The sequence below is a fragment of the Sphaerodactylus townsendi genome, linkage group LG07 (assembly GCF_021028975.2).
Source record: "Sphaerodactylus townsendi isolate TG3544 linkage group LG07, MPM_Stown_v2.3, whole genome shotgun sequence".
NCBI classification, from domain to species: Eukaryota; Metazoa; Chordata; class Lepidosauria; order Squamata; family Sphaerodactylidae; genus Sphaerodactylus; species Sphaerodactylus townsendi.
In genome coordinates this window covers 98,344,462-98,353,434 of record NC_059431.1, presented here as the reverse complement: position 1 = coordinate 98,353,434, position 8,973 = coordinate 98,344,462, and positions in this window count along the sequence as shown.

Genomic DNA, 8,973 nt, shown 5'->3' with positions numbered 1-8,973 from the left:
CACAAGTACGCTGGCCTCTGTAACATTTCCTACCCGAGCATCTATCAGGCTGTGCTCACTCCCAGCTCATGCAACCAGACAAGCAGGCAAGCGGACCCCGTAACTTCGCTCAGAAGCCAGGGGGGAACCTGTTTTGCCAGAGGAAACCCTCTGCTCAAATCCACAGACTTATCTGATGTAACTCCGTCGGTCCTGACTTTTATTTCTATACGAAGCCTACTGCTTGGAAAGTCGCTCCCTGCCCATCCATTTTGTTGGGCCCTCTGAATGAGAATGAAGGAAGGGCATAATAGCTTGTATCGACCTTACACTGCACATTGTTTATGGCATTTCCATAACCCAGTTGCATAATTTGTGCCATAATGCACTATTGAGAAGGGACTGAGTCTCAACAAGAAAGGTGGACTCTAAACAAAGTGCGTAAATAAATGCATGGGGATTTCTTCAGTGAGCAGGAAATAGAATTGGGGTAGCTCTGTAGCCCACATCCAAACTCTCTGGAAAACTGGTCTAACTCTTATGGCTTCCTGTTCAACAACTGTAGGCATTAGCATTTTTGGAAGGCATCTCAGAAGACTTTGTGAATGCCTTGAGGTCCTTTGCAAAACAACTGCCTGCATGGGGGACTGTGCTCGTTTAACTAGTCTGGAACTAGCATAAGTTTGTATTGCAAGCATGCCCCTAGATACTTTGCAATAAATTGCTTTTTCTATATATCTAATTGCTTTGCTCTGGAAGATCCAGGCTAACCGATCTCAGAAGCTAGGCAGAGTCAGCCCTGGTTAATACTTGGACAATAAACTTCTGGATCTGATGTTTGACTAGTAGATTGGGTGCCCTGTCAGAGCATTATGGATATGGACAGAAATATAAGGGAACAGTTGCTGGACTCATCCAGAAAGATAGTAGAGAAAAGTGCGGCACACATAAACAGGGCAAACCTGACCTCTCAGGAAAGCATGCTAAGAAAGGAGTCTAGAGACCCAGTAGAATGGCCTTGAAGAGCAGTAAGAAGAGAACAAAGCAGTAACATGATTATGTGGCCTCATATAGATTAAAACTCATTATCAATAGATAGATATTGAGGACCAGGTGCAGAAGCATCTGTGAATTACAAGAATATCTAGTTTCAGTAAAGTGAAGATATATGTTTCAATGATGGGGTATTGGTTGAGGGCCAAAAGATATTAATATATATGAGAAACTTGTAATCATACTTTTAAAACAGACTTTGATAAGATAAACATTTGCAAGATTGAACTAAGATTTCTAATACATTCTAAGAAGATATTCTAAGTATAGATAATGTTATACAGTGTTGAAGTTATAAGATAACGAGTTACCCAAAATGTGTACCATTTTCAAGTGGGACAGTTAATTATTGTTAGGAGATTATTATTAGGAGATTATTTTAAAATTCTATAAATATGGGAAATTTTATTGAGCGAGAAATTATTTTCAAAAGTGTCTCCTTGCCTGTGATCTGCTTACTTTTGGAGTAAGGAACGTTTATGGACTCATGGAATTCCTCTTCTTTAGTTGTCTCTGTAACAATGATGGATAGGTGATACAATATTCTGTGGGTTTAGTTTATGTTAAGAACCCAGAATGAATTTGTAGCATTACTGAGGTGCACCCAGTGTGGCATTGTGGTTAAGAGCAGGTAAACTCTAATGTGGAGACCTGGATTTGATTCCCCACTCCTCCACATGAGCGACCCCTATTATTGGCAGGAGAAAGAGAATTTGCCCACCAAACTCTATAGCCGGCATGGTATAGTGCTTAAGGACAGTGGACTCTAATCTGGAGAACCTGGTTTGTTTCCCCACTCCTCCACATGAAGTCTGCTGGGTAACCTTGCGCTAGACACAGTTCTCTCAGAACTCTCTCAGCCCCACGTACCTCACAAGGTGTCTGTTGAGGGAAGGGAAAAGAGCTTGTTAGCCCCTTTAAGTCTCCTTATGAGAGAGAAATCCAAATCCAAACTCCACCTCTTTTTCTCTGGCTAGGAGTTAAATAAGTGCATGCCTATATTTGAATCAGTCCTGACCAGACTCATCCACAACAGGAGTGCCTCTGCGTTCTACTTATAAGTTTGTAAATATGACAGAAAAATAAGTCTCCAGTCCCTCTTCCAAAAGGAAATAAACCAGGTGAGCACCATCCAGTGGCGAAGCCCCAAGGGGGCCGGGGAGAGGGGGCGCCGTGCACCAGGAGCATGCCTGGGGGTGCGCAGAAATCGCCCCCAGGCCCCTCCCCCTTTCTCCCTCCCCCCTCTGCGCCCCCCACGGTGCGCCACCGCCCCCCTTCCCCCCCTTACCTTAGTTCCTTTCCTTTTTGAGAACTTTTTCAGGCTGCAAAAGGCCTGTTCGCAGTAAAAACATCCTGAGGAACTACATGTAACCTACTTATCCTTGGCCAAATAAATGTTCATTGGAGACCTAGGAAATAATATATGACAGCACCCTGTGGCTTAACAAACAAATATGAAATTGCTTGAACAAATCAACAAACCTTTAATCTTTAACACAACTTTCTATCATTTAAGGATAAATAATAGTGAACATATAGTGAACATATATATATGCAGCACAACTCAATTGAACAAAATCTTCAGAACAGTTGCCACCACTAACAGTGTCCAATAATGAAAGAATAGCAAGAAAGTCCAAACTATTAATCAAGCAGGACTTCTTTCTCTCATCTGGCCTTCTGCATCTGATGTAGCTGCTGCAGGTCTTTCCTCAATTTGGGCCTGTAAAAATATAAGCAATTCTCTCAATTGAGCTGTAGACCTTAGTTCTACTGCAGGCCAGATCAACTGAGGAGGGTGGACATCTTGCAGTTGGTAATAAGCAAGCTTACCAACTGCACATGCTCAGTGAGCTCTTATCCCCGGGGCCTAAGATCCAAACAAAACAAAAAGACTAAAATGGCATGGGTTACATACAGTTCCCAGGAGACTTTGGGGCTCACAAGGTCTCTTGGGAAGTATAGTTCCCATCAGGCCGTCTTTGCTGAGAACAGGCCTTTGCAGCCTGAAAAAGTTCTCAAAAAGGAAAGGAACTAAGGTAAGTGTGGGAAGGGGGCGCTGCAGGGAGGGGGGCGGAAAATATAAAATGTGCACCAGGCGCAGTTTGGCCCATCTACACCTCTGGCACCAGCCCCTGGAACTTCTTTCTGCTTGCACATAGCTATAATGATCCTTAACAATTTATCATGACAAAGAAAGTCAGCACAGTGTTGTGGTTAGAGTGCCTCATTAGGATCTAGAATCCCAATTCTGCCATGGAATCTTGCTGGGTAACTTTAGACATGTCCCACACTCACAACCTACCTCACAGGGTTGTTGTGAGGATAAAATAGAGGAAAGCTATAGGTCCCCATCTGTGGTTTGTGAATGAAGCAAATAATTTTTCCTGACCTAAGCTCAGCCAGCAGGTTATTTTGAACTAAGGTCATATTGGAAATGAGTCAGCTTTATATCGTAATACTATACACTGATATTTAACACAGATCTATATATGACATGATCAGTCTTGGATGATGACACAGAAGGAGCCAGCTCTGCAGAATGTTACATGAGGGACATAAATAAAACCTCCAAAATAATACATCACCTTGCCATGTTCCAAAACGACTCCTTCTCCCCTATGCAAATTCTCTATCCCTCGTTCTCTGCTTGCCTTTTGCACAAATCCCTGACACGTTCAGTCAGTCTGGAGGCCTCTCTACCCTTCCTTCTGTTCCTCTCAGAACTAGTAGGACTTCCACAATGGAGCAATACCATTCTAGGTTTTTCCTGACCTTGGTCAGGAAATTGTGGGAGATAAATCGGAAGAAAAGAAATAAGGTGATGCAAATCTTTTCATGCCTCTGATCTGATGCTGGTTTTTCTAACTGCCAGAGTCCTATTTACGCTTGTCCAGCAAAGCTACACAGCATGGTATAGTGGTTGAGAGCAAGTGGACTCTAATAAGGAGAACCGGGTTTTAGTCCCCACTCCTCCAACTGAGCATTGGTCTCTTATCTGGTGAACTGGATTTGTTTCCCCACTCCTATACATGAAGCCTGCTGCGTGTCCTTGGGCCAGTGACAGTTCTCTCAGAACTCTCTCAGCCTCACCTACCTCACAAGGTGTCTGTGGTGGGGAAAGAAAGGGAAAGGAGTTTGTAAGCCCCTTTGAGTCTCCTTCTTCTTTTAACGCTGGACTTAAAAAAATCTTATCTAAGGCCTGAGATTCCATTGCAGAACTGAAAACTGCATCTCCCCAATCAATTTATTTTCTATTCTCTCTCACTCACAAAGTGCATTTTACAAAGCATGATGCTGCACTTTGCTGGAAGTTTGGTTTGTATTTCCATATTTCATAATACATTTCAATATTTTATTAAAAGCACTTCTGCCTAAGTGTTATGACACAGTGCCAGATCCATTCTTGCTATACCTTCGTTAATACCATATTGGCTCTGGGAATATACCTTTTCAAGTTTTTGGATTGCCAAATAAGGTAATACTCCTAGAGCTACTGAAGTGGTTTGGCAGAGGCTGGCAATGAGTGCAGGGTGAGAAGAGTTTCATTCAGGGTAGCTTGGTAAACTTGCTAGAATTGCCTGAACATTAATGTTAAAACTCTGAAGAAAGAGGAAGGACATGGACCCTATTGGAATAGTGGAGGGAATAGCTCAGTGGCAAAACACTTTTTTTTGCATGCAGAAAGTCACAAATTCTGTCTCTGGCATCTCCAATTGAAAGAATCAGGTAGTAGTTGTGATGTGAATTTCCCCTCATCTGAGGCCCTTTCCCCACTTACCTTAAGCCCCGCGCTACTCTCCTAAAGTAGCGCGGGGTCCAGCTGTACTCCCCACTTCAGGGGTGGCGAGAACGCAGCAGCCCCGACGCTGCCTCTCTCACGCCCCCTCAGCGCGCGTAATTCCTGGTGCCTTTTCAAATGGCGCCTTTTGATGACCCTGCGCAGAAGCCGGGGCGCACGCCAGGAATTGCGTGTGCTGGGAATTGCGCGCAGCAACCCTCCGACAAGGGTAAGTGGGGAAAGGGCCTGAGACTCTAGAAAGCCACTGCCAGTGGGAAATACTGACCTTGATAGACCTATGGTCTGGCTGAGCAGAAGACAGCTTGTTAGTTCATGTAGGTTTAGTGGTGCCCTTGCAACACCTGCTGCCCCACCAATAACAGTTGCCCCAATCATATATTGCCACTTTCAAAATTTGCTACTGGCAGCGGGGCTGGAAGATGGAGACTGAAAATCCACCCTCCATGGGATAGAAATGCAACCTAAACAGATTATCACTACCCAGGAGTAAGTGCAGTTGAAATGGGTTGATTTACTTTTGAGTAAACGTGGAATTGGTTTATACAGCACTTCATCAAGTTTGCAGAGAAAGAGAAAGAGTGGGTATAGGGAGGAACCCTTCTCAACTGTGAGAATCAAATTGCAATTTCACCTGCCTCTTGCTCCAGGGCAGGATTTGGGCCCTCTGTTCTCTAGCGATCCTTGTCAGTTGGCGTGGGACGAATCTCAGCTTGCCTGACTCCCGGCTACATCACTGTTCCAGTGCCCCTGGCTTGGGTTGCAACTGCATTTCCCAACACCGCATGACCACATGAAAATAATAGCCGATGCATTTTCTTTGCTGTTTGTTAGCATGCTTGAGAAAATGCAGAGATCAACCCACACAAAATGGAATTATAGCAGTCATTAGAAAGAAACAATTAAGAAGAACGACAAGATGAGTGAGGATGGAATGATGCAACATCAGTGAAGATAAACTTTTCAGTTTGGTTACGGCATTCAAAAGGTAGACAAAAGAAAACCAGAGAGCAATCCCTAGCAGGTCTCTCTTGGATGGAAATCCAATTATATTCAATGGAACTTACTGCTAGGAAAGTGTCCTTCGAATTGCAGGCTTAAGCTGGTTCAGCACAAATTCTTTATGTGGTTTCCATCACTGCAGCACTATCAGCACAGAGGCACTGGTGATAGAGCTCCCACACAACACCTTCTGGCATACCTGCCTCCAACTTAAAAACACAAACAACCTTTCCATCTACACTTGCTCCACAATGACTCTGAATTGGCTCAAGTGGCATAATCACAATGGCTACCATGGTGATGAGATACCCTTATGAGATACATTATAGTGCAGTACTGAGACGAGATACACTATAGTGCAGTACTGGCATACAAATAGTATGCCCTCTTGCTGTCTTGCAGTTTCCCCCTCTCTGTTCCTTTGCAGGGACTTGTGGGAAAGTGCCTGCACCTTTCCCCTTACGTCTCTGCACTGAAAAGACAGACTTTATATTAAAAAAAACCCAAAGTCTTGGAATTCATATGAATTCAAATTTGAAATTGTGATAGATTTTTATTGTTTGCAATAGCAAATACTTAAAAAAAATTTAATCCTGCAAAAAGCCCTTATGGTGGCACGACAAGAGGGGGGAAGTATTTGGGAAATGACACATGTGAGTGGTCGACAGCACGGAAATAGCACTTATGCAGCAGGAGAATGCACACCATTTCTCCCACATAACATGCTGATAGGCTTGGAGTGCATTCTTTCTTTAACAAATAAGAATAAAGGCAGGTTTGATAAAATATCAAAATCAGGAAAAACTTGGAGAGAACTTGGTGTTCCTCCCCCCCTCAAAAAAAACCCCTCCAGCCGGATGCAATTTTATTGTTCCTTTCATAGTTGTGGGTGGTTATCTTCATGCAACACATGAGTGGGGGGAAGCTGGCTTCATATAAAGAAGCAACCAAATCCTTTTGACTTGCTATTATCGTCTAGTTTTATTGTCTGTTTTAGATAGCAGTGAATTCAATGTGAATGGCACTTTAGACAGCCCAAGCTGCAAAAAAATAGCAAATGCAATTGTAGGTTGTATTGACGGGTACATAATATCCAAGTCAGGATTCCACTCTACACTAGTCAGTCCTTTTCTCAAGTTCTGTCTCTTGTTTTGGGTGCCACACTTTAAGGAAGGTGACCAATTGCAGCTGTGATCTGGATGGCTCAGGCTAGCTAGCTCAATCTTGAAAGCTAAGCAAGGTTGGCTCTTGTTAAGAAGAAAAGTTTGGATTTATACCCCCACCTTTCTCTTCTTACAAGTTCTTTTTCTCTTCCTCTCCCCACAATAGACACCTTGTGAGGTAGGTGGGGCTGAGAGAGTTCTGAGAGAAGGTCATCCAGCAGGCTTCATGCATGGGAACAGGGAAAAATTCCAGTTCACCAGATAAGAGTGGAGGAGTGGGGAATCAAATCTGGTTCTTCAGATCTGAGTACCTGCTCTTTACGCTACATTGGCTCTCCACACTGGTTAGCATTTGGATGGGAGACCACTAAGAAAATCAAGGGTTGCTAAGTAGAGGCAGGCAAAGGCAAACTATCTGAACGTTTCTTCCCTTGAAAACCCAATGAGGCCACCACAAATCAGCTGCGACTTGATGTTACTTTCCACCACAGTCACCAGACCAACTGGAATGGGTTCACAGGGGTAAGGTGATACTTGAAGAGCTATTCATTGAAAGAAGCCAAAGTTTAGTTCTCTGCTGCTCTGTGGGGTAAGCTACAGGTAGATGTACTTGGTTGAACAGCCCCATCCAAAGTGGGAGGCAGGGCCGAATCCGCTGCTGGAGGTGGCACAGGGCTATACCAGCAGATGTTCTCTCTCCAGGGCACTTGCCCTGGTAGAGAAGTGGACCCATCAGTGGTCGAACAGTGCAAAGCACCACACCAGCATCTCTGCACCCCCCCACCACCACTGGTGTAGCAGAAATGGCCTGGAGGCGTAGCTGGGAGAAGAGCCAATGATACTTGGCTTCTATCTGGCCTTTGCTTCAACAATGCCCAGGGTTTTGGACTTACACCACATTTTGGGTGGTGTAAATCCATTAAGCCCAATTGGGGTTTTCTGGCACCAGGGTAGCTTTTTGGTGTATTTTGCCTCCCCACGCTGCTGGAAAGTCCTCTTGGCAACAGTGGGGTGGAGCAGCTGTGGCACTGTGTCCAGGCGCCCAGCCCTTTGGATGGCGATGTAAGAGAGATTTCCTAATAGTGAGAGCAGTTCAGCAATGGAACAAGCCACCTAGATGTGTGGTGGGCTCTTCCTTTTTGGAGGCTTTCAAACAGAGGCTGAACCACCATCTGTTGGGGACAGTCTAGCTTGAGACCTTCTACACTGAGCAGGGGTTGGACTAGATGGCCTCCAAGGTTCCTCTTGATTCGTATTAAAACAGACAATTGGATAATTTTGGTCTGAAGATGAAAAAAGCACTGCACTGATAGGAAACTACCTCCACAATATATGTGAATATCTAATTATTCCTCCTTTGGGTTTTAATTTTTAACTTCCTTGTTAACCTGGCCTTTTCAAGGAAACTTGCTGGGAGAGCAGGGAATGTATTTTGGCATGGAATGGTACTGTAAGTCCAGGACATGGTTCGGTGAATGCAGATATATAACATGAGTCAGCAGTGTGATGCGGCGGCCAAAAAACCCAATGTGATTATAGGCTGTATCAATAGGAGTATAGTGTCAAGATCAAGAGATGTAATTGTACCTCTCTATTCTGCATTGGTTAGATCTCACCTGGAATATTGTGTACAGTTCTGGGTACCTCAATTCAAGAAGGATATTGACAAGCTGGAACAAGTCCAGAGGAGGGCAACAAAAATGGTAAAAGGTCTGGAGTCCATGCCCTACAAAGAGAGGCTTAGGGAGCTGGGGATGTTTAGTCTAGAGAAGTGAAGGTTAAGGGGGGACATGAAAGCTATGTTTAAATATTTGAAGGGATGCCATATCAAAGAGGGAGCAAGCTTGTTTTCTGCTGCCTCACAGACTAGGACATGGAGTAATGGATTCAAGGTGAAGGAAAAGACATTCCACCTGAAGATTAGGAAGAACTTCCTGACTGTCAGGGCGGTTCAACACTAGAATTCACTGCCTTGGA